Raw genomic sequence first — 15,576 nt, 5'->3', positions numbered from 1 at the left:
AAAATCTGGCCTGTGAGACCCTTTGATGTTTCCTGTGGCCTCTGTAAGCCCAAAATAGGGAAACACTGTGTTAAACTGAGGCTTTCCTTCTTTCCTCTCCATCTTGGGAAAACATTTTTTTTTTTTTTTTCCCTGAAGTATTTAGGAGGTAAACTTGGATTAGATAGGTCATGTTTTTCAGACAATTCAAGCGAAGTGAGAAAAAACACAATCCAAAGGTCTGTAGCATGCCACAGTGCTAGGGGATTATGTGCAATATGGAACTTTGGAACTTTGCTTATTTTTTCTCTAGAGTAAAAAAAAAAAAAAGTTTTGTATGCAGAGGATATGGCCTGCTCATAACACAAATGGAATGTTGTCTACACTGAAATATGTTTGTCAAGGACAGACACCTTTCTTCTTCACTCATTCTCTGCCAGGCTGCACTGGGAGTTGGACTGCCCTCGAAGGGGAACAAGGCAAAGGTGATCCAGCACTCACAGTTCCCTCACCAGCAAGGCAGTCTTGTGGAGTTCTGATATGACAGGTAGTGATGAGGACTGATAACACTGTGAATGGATGAATTGGATTCAAGTCTATCCATGCAGACCATCAGGATGAAAAAGAGGTGGAGTGGGAAACCAGGCACAGAATATGTCTGAGGGGTCTGTCCGGGAGATGAGCAACCCATAGTGCAGGTTTGAGGTCCGTGTGGGAGGCAGGGCTGGAGACGAGCATTTTGCAGTGTTGTTGGGATTGGGGCAGGGACTGCTGTCTAGGACTGAGCTGAAACAGGACTCCTGAGCCACAGCTGTAGGTGAGTAGGGGTCTTGAGTGAGACTGGTCAGAGTCATTCAAAACCATTGGTGCCCTAAGGGTCCTGACAGTTCCACTGTAGGACTGATATTTGTGCAGCAGGGGACTGAGCTGTGTCCTAAAGGTCACTTGGACTGCAGCAGTGTTGCTACACGTTCTCCACAGAGTTAGCCTGGGACAGCCCATGGCAGTGACCATGGCTCCTTTCTCATTTCCAGGTCTAAGTTGCATTGTCTTGGAAATCAGGATAAGGGGTATGTGTTTAGCCTCTCAGCACCTCTGTTGCCTTGGGGACTTCATGGCCAATCTGAGGTGAAGACTTCACGTTAGAGTGCTCAGCCCATAGACTGAGTAACCTACACACTGAGTAATTTATTTTTCTACCTCAAACACTCAGTTTCTTTCTCTTTTTTTCTCCTCCAACAATAATGAAAAAGACAGAGTCAGGGTAAATGATAAAAGTTAAACTCCCCTTAAAATCAGTGTAGGGCATTGTAGGGCATTACAGAGGCATCAGTCACAAAATACCTTGCATTACATATTAACAAGAGACAGAAAGTATTATGAGAGGAGGAAAGGAAAAAGTAAGAATATTTTGCTTTTTTTTTTTTTTTTCCTTAAAGAACTTAAAAAGGCAAGTGCTTAAAATAACTGTATAATTCTGTTATATGCACTGTATACAGAGCCTAAGCATTAACGTAGCAGAGTTCATGGACTCTAATAAAGAGGAAATTACCCTATATTTCAGCTTTGTGTTTGCAGAGTTCCTTCTCATGTTTACAATCAGTGGGTAGCTATTGAACTCGCAAAGCTTTTTTACCCTCTGCCTAGCAGTCTGCCATAGTGAGCTATATTACTATGGGATGTGCAAGTGAATTTAAAGTAAGAAGCATTTCTCTTGAATGCTTGCAATTTTCTGGTTCCTCGGTCCTAGAAAATGTCTCATTGTGTTTGACTAATATTTACACATTTTTCTATACAGATGGTTTTGTATTATTTTTATTATTTTTGCTTTCCAAGGTTAGATTTTTCTGTAGTGGCTCTAACTGTAGAAATAGACTATATAGATGTGTACAAATGAGACTTTCTATAAGTTTAAAGTCACTCATAAATAAAGGAGATGTGGCATTTTATCCTCAGCTGTTACTAAAGCCTTGCAAATCTCGTAAGCTCAAGATAGATCCCCGTCTAAGCATCAGGTAAAAGTCTAATCTTTTCAGGGCAGTAGAAGTTCATTTGTTCATTCACCCAAAGTAAAAATTGTAAAGGAAACCTTCAGCCTTCCTCTGGAATAGGATGTAGCAAGGATATTAGAATTGAACACATATACATATGTACATACATGCACTTATATTGCTCCTGCTGCTGCTTCTACAACAACAGAATGGTTACCTGGGTATAATTAAGCTCATAGGCTTAACTACCAGCTGAGGAAATGCAAAGTGCAAAATAACAGCATACAAAAAGTCACTCAGAAGAGCGGAAGAGAATAAGAGTGGTGGCAAAGATGGTCTTTAAGACACAGAGGTAGAGAGAGACAGGACTTTTAATTAGTAACAGCTGCCTTTGTTAATTTTTTTTTTATTATTATTTTTTAAATATGTACAAAATGGTGTCTTAATGGTATCAGAAAGTAATAGGAAAAAAAAAAGAAACACAATGCACAATTAATTTTATCTCTTTGATGAGGAAAAATACAATTCTGCAATTCTGTGGAACAACATTTAAAAAAAGTCCCATGTACAGCCCCACAGCAGACCCATCATGTAAACTAAGGGAACAGTATGTGAAGGTAAACTTTCAGTCATGGTTTGTTTTAAAGCATGACACATCTCAGTTCACCTGCAGTCTGAAATTTGCGTAATGGTTTATGTGTCTCATTCTCATACCTTATTAATGTTCATTTCCACATTCAGAAATGCCGGCTTTCATTCCCTCCTTTCTTCTCCTTCCCCTTCTCTCCCCTCACAGTAAGGTTATTGGGACAATTCACAGATCTCTCACTTTTTCATGTTAAAGATTCTTTCCCAAAGGCCCACACTTGCCTAGTGGATATGTACTTTAATTAAAAGCAATATATCTTGCTTTTTTTTTTTTTCCCTTCTAATCTCTATCTATAGGCTTGTCCTTGGAGTTTTCATTCTTCAGGGCAAGGTGAATGGAATTTGCTTGTTTGCCAGGGATACACCTAGTAAATTTAAGACACTAAATGAAACAAAAATAAGATTTTTTTAAATTACTATTATTTTTTTAGTGTTAGTCTTGAAAAGTGGCAGTCACCAAGAAGAGGAAGAAGGGAGTAAGTATTCTTTAAATATTGACCCAAAGGTATCTTAATTCTTACCTTAAAAGATAACAGGTCAATCCTCCTAAAATTAAATACTGTCTTCACTAAGTCAATGGCAAAGTTGCTACTGGCATCAAAGGAATCGAGGTTTCACGTCTTGTATTAAAATGTAAGCTTCTCTGCTACTGTAAATCAGTGTCACTCCCCTGACTTTAAATCAATAGCTCTCTTCTGGTTCGCACTGCCTCTATATGCCTCTCTACCCACACTGCCTGCTATATGGACCAGGACACTTTCCCAAAATGTTTTGCTGGGGCAGTTACTTATTTCTGAATAGAAGAACCCTGGATGATAAGGAATCTCTTCACAACACACTTGCTCATTCCTCACTCCAACACTGGTGACACAGTCCTCAGGAGGGACAAATATAACATTTTCAAGATGGAGAAGCGTGTTCTTGGGTCTTCCAGTGCTGCTGAAGGGAAGGACATTGCTGGGAAAAAAGAAGGGGACAGGAGTAGGGAGTTAAGGGAGAGGAAACAGACCATCAGGATGAATTAGGGCTTCATGAGCTAAATTAGGAGATATCTGAAGCCATACACTGACAGCATTCAACAGTAAAGAACCTAAGAGAAACCAGAAGAGACAAGAACATCAGAAGATTGCTTAGAATACCTTTTGTTTGTGTCGTATAAGAGAGGTCCATGACATGCAGCCATTTTCGTAGCACAGGAGATGGTCTATTTAAGTCTATAATTTATAGTGCGTGCAACTCATCGGATACCACCCAGGTATAAAAGTGATCTGTACATCCTTTCATTGACTTCTCAGCAGTGGCAGGGTCAGACAAGCTGTTTTGTGTTATTTAGACATAATTTGTCTTCCTTACAGGATATTTGGAAGGACTTTAACTAAGACAGAGAAATCTCTGATTGGGAATGATGAAAACTATTATTCCCAGTAAGAGGGAACAATGTTTATCATCTGATAGCCCTGGACTTCTGGCACCACATCCAATGCTATAGTTGGAGACAGATGAAGTGAGTGCCCAAAACTTCAGGGTCAGGTGGTTATATGTTTGAAGCTGAAGTCCATTTTTAAGCAGCTAAAAAAGCAGCCTAATCTTCAGTAATCACATGCCAGGTAGGCAGGATCTTTCTAAGCCAATGCATTTATTTAGGTATTCAAAGTTGGGTTGAAAAGACCACCTCCAGGCCATAAGAGTGGAACAAGTCATTGCTTTAGTTTCAAAAAGAAACAGAGGCTGGGTTGATATCTGCAAATTATACTGAACCACAGGATACAATGTCTTATTTAGAAGATTCATCTTTTCAGTACACAGAGCACCAGCAGGAAATTCAACAGCCTGTCCTTCATCCTGCCAATTAATGGAGGTGCACTTTTAGCAGCAGAAGTATCACTGCGTTGCTCTCTGGTTTTCTTCAGAGCTGTGCACTGCTGAGACAAGTGAGTGTTTAAACAGATCCTTAATGTAACTACAAATGTTGCCACTTCCCCCTGTAGAACTGAATTTACTCGTATTATTACTTTCTTTCCCCAACTACTGTAGTGCCACTAAGAATGAGATCTGAACTCTGACTCTGAAAAGGAAATGATCCTACAAGATGGGCTGACAATTTAAATAGTCAGAATAGAGAAGTGAATACTGTCAGTCCTATCACACAAGTGGGGAACTCATTAAATATTGTGCCCTATATTATACACTTATTTAGGGGTAGAACTGTGGGTTGAACCCAGATCTCCTCTATCCCAGCTGACTGCATTAGCCACTGTGTGTAATAAGGCCAGAAAGGGCAATTTTAAGAAGGAAAGAAAAGGAATCTAGGGAGCAAGCAGCAGAGTTGTTAATGCAGCTGTGGTTTTGCATATGTGTGAAAAAGGAGAGCAAGGGTCACTGTGCAGAGACATAAAAAGAAAAGAATAAAGATTGGAAAGTGACTCAGGAAATAACTCTGCAAAAAGATGAAGCAATTAGCTTTTTCTTGTTTTCTTTCTCTGCATTATTCCTCTAAACTTTATTGACTTTTTTAACCATGTAGATACGACGTTTTATTTTCTGTTTTATTTTAACACTCACCATCTCTTCAAATTCCAATTGATCTGGGTTTTGCTTTAATCATCCAATTAATACAGCTTCAGAAAAACTCAAGGGACATGTACCTAATGCTGAGAACAAAAAAAAAAAACATACAGGCAGAGCTGTGCTTATGACCCTGTTGGAGGCTTTTTGATTATGCCTAACTGCTGGGATCAATACTTCAGGATTTAAAAAAAAAAAACCAAAAACAAAACCAACATGGATATTGGGTAAAATGTAAATGGTGATTTTATGTTTTTTTCTTGATAGGTTTTATTTAAAACCAATTTGCTCCATTGTCACACAAATGCAAATCTCAAGTGCCTTCTTCTGAACCACAAGAAATGAGAGAAACTTTTAGTTGTAAATAAAGTACATGTACAAGGGCATATATATGTGTATGAAGGTTCTGAATGGGATATTGTGGGTATGTTACTCTGGTGTCAGCAGAGGAGCGTTGCACTCTGGTGGAAGTCAGGTGCTCTATAACTCTCCATGCTAGAGCAGTAGTCCTTGTATGTATTATAAGCTCTAAAACAAAGCTGAAATATCAGCTATGAAAAAAGGTAAGCATAAGCTGTTTTTTCCCTGTGGTTCATAGGGCGTTATATTCAACCCTCTTTCCCCTCCTGCCTCCTTCCAAAAAAACCCATGGTGTCTCAAAAATGTAAGCCAAAGCTTTTAAGTACTCTTTTCTTGGATCATCAGCCTGCAATATTAAATTGGAATTCAGATATTGCTTATGGCTTTTTTGTTGTTGTTTTGTTTCTTATTACAAATACTGAAAAACATTTCCAGTGAGTCTTTTCAGTAAGTTTCAGTCAAATTATCTTGAAATCATTACTGAATCCATGTGTCCACGGTCTGCACCAGGTTGCCAAACTCATTTTCAGTGGGGGGCCATATTAGCCTTGTGGTTGCCTTCAAAGGGCCGAACGTAATTTTATGACAGTATAAATGTAACTACTCCTACATTCTCCGTGCTGTTACTGTTCAGTGTAATGCCTCCTGTATCTTCTTTTAAAGACCAATGTGTTGAATGCAGCATGAGACCACCACGTCACAAGCACTGGCTGGTGTGACTTTACACACTGCCACTCCACACAGGTCAGTCTAACAGCCATTTCACAAGGGATGAAGCACCTCAGGTCTCCCTGACACTTCTGGAAATGTCTTTCTTTGCCCTTGTCCAGCTTTTAGATGGGTAGAGTGAGCTTGTAGGTGTCCTTTCCTTCACTTATATAAGTTTGGCAGTGATTATTTTTCCCATTTTCTTTTATTTTACATCTCTGCATGTCAACTGTGACATGCTGGGCTGCTGGTCCCCAGCTTGTGACAGCAGAACTGTGTAATTATGCATGTAGGATGTTTTTGGATTTTGTATAACTTTTTTTTTTTTTATTTATTTATTTATTTATTTATTTATGTATTTATCGTTAGCTGAAACAGGGTTGCCATGAAGAACAAACATTATTCTGCTTGCTTCGTCAGTTAGTAAAATTGCGGGCCAGAAAAAGACAAAATATAATTTACAGTTTCTTAAACCAGGGTATAGTTTCTCTTGGACAGAGACTATGTAATACAGAGACATTTGATTTTTAGTACAGTGAAGACCTGAAAGGAATTTAAACACCTTTGTCAAGCAAAACACCACTTAGTCTCATGTTCTGTCTGCAGCTATGATCAGAAGCAGATGTCTGTGTATGAAGACAGGAATAGGACAAGCCTATAAAAACATCCAGAAAAGACAAGCATATAAGAACAGGGGAAACACACATGTCCCAAAAGACTCTCTCAGCTTCTAGCAGTTTGCTGATTGTCTCTGCTGAAACAGAAATGTCTCCTAAGTTCAGCAAGGTTAAGTGTCAGGTTCTGCACTTAGTTCACAACAACCCCATGTAACGCTACAGGTTCAAGGAAAAGTGGCTGGAAGGCTGCCTGGAGAAAAGGGACCTGGTAATGTTGGTCAACAGCAGGCTGAATACAAGCCAGTTGTATGCCCAGGTGGCCAAAAAGGTCAATAGCATCCTGGTTTGTACCAGAACCAGTGTGGCCAGCAGGACCAGGGCACTGATCATATCCTTGTACTCGGCACTGGCAAGGCTGCACCTTGAATCTTGTGTTCAGTTTTGGGTCCCTCACTACAAGAAAGACATTGAGGTGCTGGAAAGAGTTCAAAGAAGGGCAATGAAGCAGGTGGAGGGTCTGGAGCACAAGTCTTATCAGGAGCAGCTGAAGATTCTGGTGTTGTTTGACCTGGAGAAAAGAAAGCTGAGGGGATACCTTCTTACGCTCTACAACTACCTGAAAGGAGGTTGCAGCAAGGTGGGTCTTCTCCCAAGTAACAAGTGATAGGATGAGAGAAGAGCTGCCTAAAAATGACTGGTGCTGACTTACATTGCACTACACACTGGCACAGCCACCACACAGGCTTCTTGCAAGTCACTTAACATGGGTGGTTGGTGTAGGATGCAGAGTCCATCAAATGCTTGGTGCCTGCCTTTTTCTACAAGTACAGATGCAGCCAACAGATTTCCCCTTGCCTTGCCTCTGTGGCGGAGAAGCCAGTTTTATAGTATGCTTGAATCCAATTTGGTGCCTAAAGAATGATTTCCACCACCACAAGTTGCCAGGCTGTAGGTGAGTAAATAGCAGCCCTGTGCCAATTTCCCCTCTATCATAAGAAATCACCACTTGTTTACTTGACAGAGCTACAAGTGTAAACAGCTGTACATTTCAGTGCATACAAGGTGTTACAAATGTAAAACAGCAGCCATGCATATTATGTGTTTCAGGGCTCTACAGGTTTACTACCACTTTCCATCAGAAAACAGAGAGTGTAATGTGATTTGCGGGGAGAGGAGGATGCTTTTGCTCAGTTGAAATGTAGTGAGCACACGCAGACAGGGAAGTGGCAATCTGCTGAGTTTTCCAGTGGTCGTGCTGCTCCAGAGCCATGGACTTAGCTGGTGGTCAGCAGCAACGTTACTATCACAGTGTCACCTGTCAAATTGTCTCTGCAGGAATAATGGTGACTGGATGCCCTGGTGATTAGTGTGTGGTTAAAGCCCAGCTGATTCAGGCAGAGTCTGAGCTCACAGCTGGGTTTACCCACTATGTAGCAGCACTTAGATCAGGGAAATCACTCCTGATTGGCACCACAGACTAAAGAATCTGTCGGAAGGGGTGAGAATGAAATGTGGCAGTGCCGGAGTGTTGAAATATGCCCTCTTTTCCAGGTGAAATGCCATTTTTTGTGAATAATAGCAACCTGTATTTGGTAGGTACTGCATGCTCCTAATTAATTGAGGCTCTATCATATTTAACCAGAACACACACACACAAAAAATTGTATCTGCTGTCTTAGCAAGGTTTTGCTTTTTAAGGGCCAGACTAAGGGCAAGCAGAATTGGTAACAGATCGAGAGGGATATGGGTGAGGAGAAGCGATCATTTGGAATACCTAATTATGTGCATATGCGCTGCTGAGAAGCAATAGCAAGGAAGCCTTGCAAAGGTATCCTTTGATCCAAAATATCTGGAGGCCAAAACATAAGCAAAACCAACAAATCCTACAATAAAACCTCCAAGATTTGGCTGCCTTTCTGAGTAAATATATTTTTACTTTCAATTAGAACAAAAGAAAATAAGAGATGTCCATCTAGACCAGGACCTTGCCTCTGGGAGTGTTCAGTAATAGATGCTTTGGAATCAATGCCTGGAGCCAGTGATCTTTTTCCCATTGTTCCCATGTCTCTTTTGACACTCAGAAAATTATTTCTTCACCTGGTGATTACAACCAGGCCTGTCCTTCAAAAATTCACCTTTATGAAACTCTTTCATATTTTTTCACCCTGTTTTCAAAATGAATGCTGAATCACAAGAGTGGTGGAAATCAGTTGGTTTCCACTGATTTCAGTGGATTATCACTAGTTCACACCAGTTTTTTGGCTCTCAGTTCTTCTGAAATCTCAGTTGCAAATTATTGCAGGAAAAAAACCCAGACACACTCATGAAAACCTGTAATGAGCCTGTAAAAGTCCTCTGCCTGTGAAGTCTCATCTTTGCAAATGTTAATCATCATATTGTGACAATTAAAACATGGACAGAAAGAAAACAACCACCTTATCTGCTTCTGTCACTCAGTGTATCTTGCACCCTATAGAAAAGTTCAGAACACTTCAGTGTCTTTCCATCTATCATTTTTCAAAACTATTTCCTCTATTTCCTGCTCCTTTTTACAATTTTCACCTCTGTAATGACATTCTGGGTGATCCACCACTGCACTTCTAAACCTCACCTTGCTTCCTTCTGACCAAGTCCTGTTAATCATACCCAATCTAATAATAGCAGTGTTAATAACACCTTCTGATACAATATCCTCCTCCACAGGCCTTCTAGGTTCTTCGGATGGCTAATACCTTGTTAAAACTTTTTTTTACTTATTAATTTTGTCTGTGACAGATCTTGATTAGCTTCTAAATTACCCTGTTCCTATTTTTAGTGCACTATGCCCCTACCCTTCACACACAGTTTAATCCCAAAGTATTAATTCGTCTCTATATAATGCTGACTTGTCTTTCTCTAGGTATCCTAAATCTTCCTGTTTTCGTTTGAGGTCCATCTACCTTTGTTTTAACTCTTATTACCTTTCTCATTACTTTTACTGCTCTCTGTTCTCCATTGACGGGCACAATTGCTGTGCAACAGCCATGGGTAGTGCTGGAGAGGTGAAGGGTCAGGTTCACTCTTTGAAAGAACTCACCTCACATCCCACTTAAATTAGCAATTACAATAATGCATTGAGTTGAGAGAGGGAGGGAGGAGGGATTTTTATGTCTCTAATCACTTTGGGGTAAGTTGTGAACTCAGCTATCTGCAGAAGTGAGAATCAGAAGATTCTCACTCCACCTCACATTGTTACTTCTTAGACATGTCTTTCAATGGGAGGTGGGACAGAGTGGGCAGTCAGAAGGACTTGGTGAAAGCCACTTAGCCAAAAGGTCCCACAGTGAGGAAAGATCTGTAAGAAGCAAACTGCTGCTCAAGCTTTCTTGTTCTGAGGTAATGACAATGCAGCTGTTCAGAAAAGGGGACCCTTAAGAAGTTAGAGACAATCAGAGTAGTGTAACTTTTTATTTATGGTGTGTGGTTTTTACTCCCTCCAACATCTACCAGATCAAATTCTCTCTGTGCTTTTCTTGCAATGCTACTTAATGTTTTTAATGACAAAAAATAATATTGTGACTTTTAATGGAATCAACTGAAAAGGAGTGAAGAACAAATGGAAAGAAGAAAAGGAAGAAGAAGGGAAAGAAGAATAGAATACAGGTTAGGAAATTTAGGACATTTTGATCTCCTTACTCCCCCTTAAATCCCACATATATCCACAGAACCCCAAGTTGATAGAGAGGACTGACAGTATTTGAGCCAGCATTGGTAATGATTCTGGAAACTTATCAGATTTATGATCAGATTTATCCAGTTTCTGACAGAGCATCAGTGAAAGTCTGGCCACATGGCCTATGCTGCCAGCTTCCTTCCTCCTTCAGAACCTTACAAATAAAGATATATAAAACACCCAAGTTAGATTTGCCTCTGGAATTCATTCCTTCCAGAAATTAATCAGATGTCAAGCTGAGCTACTTTTGAAATTTAGTGTAGCATGAATCTTGTCATTTTTAAGTCTTACTAGTACAGCTGCGGGATGCTCTGCAGTCTCTGCAGGTCCTGCCAAGTCACCACAATCCCATCACCAATTGCTTCATTCAGGTTAACAAACTTGAGAAGATATGTTCAGTTATTTTAACTAGTTCTTTTTTTTTTTTGATTGGTACTGAAGAATAAGGTTTCCCTACTTCAAATGTTCTTTACTGGAAAAAATTAAGAGGTATGAGAGCTGTAATATTTAATACATATAATTTTAATATACAGTGTCGACGTGGGTACCAAATGAAATGTATAGTGTGAGTTCCAAAGAAGGAAATTATGGACATCTCTTTTTACCTTACCACTTCTAATGGGAACAAGTGTGGAAGAGACTAGGATGAAGAAAGGAAAATAAGCCACAGAACACAGAGTGCAAAATGTCTCAGGCTGAGAGTTCTTGGGCTTTCATGTTTCATCTTAACAGCCCACCTGCAAGGTTCCCATCCTGGTTATTTTAGCAGCAGCTGTCTCAAGCCCACCCACATTGCTGAAACATTGATAACATATGTCCAAATATCATTGAAATATGTGAAGAAGGCATCTCACTGGTCGTAAGCGTATCTTTCATACAGTTTTCCTCTCTATATGCCAGCTGCACTTCACATCCGGTAGACTTCATTTTACCTTCAAAGAGGTTGTCTGATGCATAGCAGCTGCCAAATTCTTCTAAAGAACATGATTCTCAGGAAGACCTGTTGTATTACCTACAATATATAAATTCAGCAGATGCTATGGCCATCCCATTAATTCTCTGTCGTTCTAATATGCCCAGATATGAATCAATACTACTGTTTCCCAACAGAGGTTAGCCTTTTAATCAGGACAGAACAGGAGAGAAACTCCTTGTCTCTGTTTAACCACTACACACCAGAGCAGAGGTGTTAGGTACCTCACTACCGGTAATCTAGTGCCCTGGAAAACGAATAAGATTGCCTTCAAGTGCCGAGCCAAAGCAGACAAGATAACCTTGACTAGCCTCCATGTCACTCTTCCCTCCATGTCACTCAAATAGTCCTGTGGCATGAGCTGACTGTTCAGCTGACCTTCATTCCTGTGGAGACATTTGAAGTAAAGTAGCTTCAAAAATTTTGGGCAGAATATGTCAAAATGCTTTCATCTTCTACCCCTACACTGTGTCTGATGCATTCATAATTTACATTAATGCTATTGTAATTGCTTTATTGAATATGCTGGCAAAATATACTCATTCCAGGTATAGCTAACACACGGGGTTGATGGCTTGACCTTGCATCTCCTTGCTGGAATGTAACTCCAGCGCGCGGAAGGAAGGCAATGAGTTTCTCTCCTAAGAGGTGCATAATCAGTATCTGAAACAAGTCTCCTGTAGATATTTTGCTTCACAACAAATTTAATGGAAAGGCTTCTTGTAACACAAAGAGAGACGAGCCACACATTCTACAGCTTTGATAATCAAATAATTATTTTTGTAGCCTTAAGGAATATCTGCTTACAACAGAATTCAACATATAGTTTAATTTACTTATCTGATCTTTCTCTGTACATGGATATCTTTTATTTCCTGCCTTATTTCAAATTTTCTTACATAATTCAAATGGCATCACAAAGTATGTATGTGTGGTTTTGTACTGATGATATTGACAGCTGACTAAAAGAAGATTTTATTTCTCTGTTCTTATTGTCCCTTCCACATCCCCAGCTATTCAAGCTGCAGCTCAAAAGGATTTATTTTTGATGTTCTTAATTCTGTGCCAGTGTTATTATTATTAGTGTTTTAAATTCTAACCTCTGATCCCTTTCATCTTTTTTATTGTTATGCTTTTACTAATCCCCAGGTCTTATAAAATGCTTCTCATCTGTACATCTTAAAATGCTTTACAAAGGAGAGTGGAAACACTACTCTTACTTGACATGCTGTGGAACTAAGACACAGAACAGCGAAGGGTCATATGCAAAAATAACCCAGACAGGCCACTGTAGAAATAAATTCCATCTTTTCCTGAGAATCTTCCCTATGCAATCTGCTGTATTGTTTTCCTTACAGGATTTGAATATATAGTCATTAGAATTGTAATAACAATTTCTTATTTTCTTTTTTTCTCTTATTTTTCCTCTTTTCCATACTTTCCAACATAAATTCATGTTTTAAGAACTTTTGAGAAAATGAAAATGCAAAATAAAAATTCCGATCCAATTAGTGCTTCTCATTATTAGTGGTTTTGCAATGCTTGTAGGTTTAACACACATGGATATTCCTGCTAGATAAAGTCTGGTGCTCCAGAGGATCAGATTTTCTGCTTTTCCCAAGTTAGGAATGTAAAGAAATTGCACAAAATGAATCCCAAACCTAAATGTGGTTAAGTGTGATAGCATGGGTGAGAAAACCTTGATAATGTAAAGCTTATAATGAGACACATATATCTGGTCTTGTCACCCCAAACAGCTCTACACTGCTGATTTGGGTAAAAAAAAAAAACCCAAAACACATCAACAACATGTAAAAAAAACTTTTTGACCATCGCAGCTCTCTTTCTCATTTCACCGACCTGTCAGAAATAACAACTTGGCCGAGCCCAGTTATTCCAGGTTGACAAGGTGCTGTATACTCTTTTCTACAATAATGTCAGCTTTATGGTACATTGTACTTAAGGAAGCTCATTTCTATGATTTGGCCAAAAAGAGCAATTTGCCCTGTTGGGGCGAGCAATACTGTAGTTTCTTGTAAATTAGGAGTTTCTTTTCATGAAGATTGTTCTTTGAAAACTAGCTTTAAAAAAAGTGGACCTTTTTTAGCAATTGGTGATTTCCTTGTAGTATCTTAAACAACAATGTTATCCCTAATATCTGACAATTTTCAGAAATATCCTAAATGTAACCAAACAAAATTACATTCAGGGACATATATTGATAATCCACTATAAAGAAGGAGATACAATAGAAACATGGCAACCTAAAGGCAAATGATGCAATAAATATGCAGGATAATATCAGGAGGACCAAAGGAAACAAATCCTCAACTCCACTCACAGAACCAGGACTATAGAATTTTAGGGAAATTGACTTGCATTAAGACAGAGCCCCTTGAAACCTGGAAGGGGAATATATCGTGTTTTGAACAGGTGTAAAGGGAAATGGAAACAATGACTAAACAGTTATAAGCCTTAACATTGGTGATGCACGAAGGCAACGCATATCCATCCACAGCCATATGAGTACTGTGGATGCAACCAGTGAGTATGATTCCAGAAGTTACTGGAGCACAAGGATTTGAAGAGTCTTGTATTTACTTTCAGCAAAGAAAAGTCTCTTTAGCTGCTGTGGTGGTCCTTGAAGCATTCATTTACTTATCTCAAGCACATAGATTCAATTTTTATAGATAATAATGTGTATTTACTAATACTTAAATACCTAATTGACTTCATTTTTTCTATTGCATTACTGTATTTCTACTTACAATTAGTTTGGGTGTTATTTCAAACACTATTCCCTGTGCTAAAGTGTCCACCTACCTATTGAGGACAGACCCAGGTGTCTATTACCCTAATGCAAGTCTAACCTCTGTATAGCATAGGATACTCAGAACTAGGTTTTTGAATAGACAAATTATGTATTAGAGTGATGCACTGGCTGAAGACATATCTCCCTCTTCTGGCAAGGTTAAAAGTTGCTAAAATGTGTTATTCCTCTGACAAAGATTTTCAAGGTTTGAACTTTCAGACTAAAAGGTGATAGATTTGATTCATGGTATAGTGATACTATGTAGACTAACATCCAATTCCTTCATCTTGAGCACATAAAGTATCATTTGAGCACTGACGTCTCAGCAAAAGGGAACAATGTGCACTACACCTATGAGGTGAAGCAAATGAATGTCTAAGAAAAAAGAAAAAAAAAAAAGGGATGAAAGTCCCAAGGGATGGTGTTGTTCAACTTGAGTATAAGTTTTTGGAGACTCATCCAGTGCTTTATACTTGGAGCTAGTACTTCATCTCTCGGTGGCTAAACCTTTGCTCATTACTCTTTGCAAACACTGCAAAATGTTTTAATAAATGCACAGAAGGGGTGGGCTAATGAGTCATTTATAATCTTTTTGAATTAAATATCTAAAATGGAAATTTGTAAACTGACAGCTTTGTTGGAGTTACTAGAATATATTTAGAGCTGATAGAAACGTAGAAAAGAATTCACAATTTTTCATCTATCATTTTTTACTTTTATTTTCTATTAGAGCAGATCTGTAATTAAATAAATAAATAAATAAAATATGTTAAATGAGCTCACAGTGTATCAAGACTATTGTAATTGGAAATAGATATACCTGCTCCTTCATTGCAAATGTCACTTCATGTGGACATGGTGGGTTATTCAGTCCTCAGATAGCATTGGGAGAAAGAATTGAGAGGCATTTTTCCCATAAATTTGTGTTTTTCTTGTGCATGCAGCAATATCAAGATAAGATCACAATGGCTTTAAGAAACAATTGTTATTCCCAAAAGATGTTCTAGATAGATGTATTACAGACTAGATTTTCAAAGCATCATCTCTCTTAGTATTTCTCACATGGGGGAAGGAGCTTATGACAAGGAGGTTACATTGTTTGTAACACTTTGAGGGACACATTGAGGAGTAAGTCTTGTCCTGACAATTTAGCTTTTCTTCAGTAGTATTCAGTAGTATTCCAGCCACCCCCACACAAATAAGAATAACAA

The sequence above is a fragment of the Nesoenas mayeri genome (assembly GCF_963082525.1).
Source record: "Nesoenas mayeri genome assembly, chromosome: Z".
Classification (NCBI taxonomy): Eukaryota; Metazoa; Chordata; class Aves; order Columbiformes; family Columbidae; genus Nesoenas; species Nesoenas mayeri.
Note: the sequence above shows the minus strand (reverse complement) of the source record.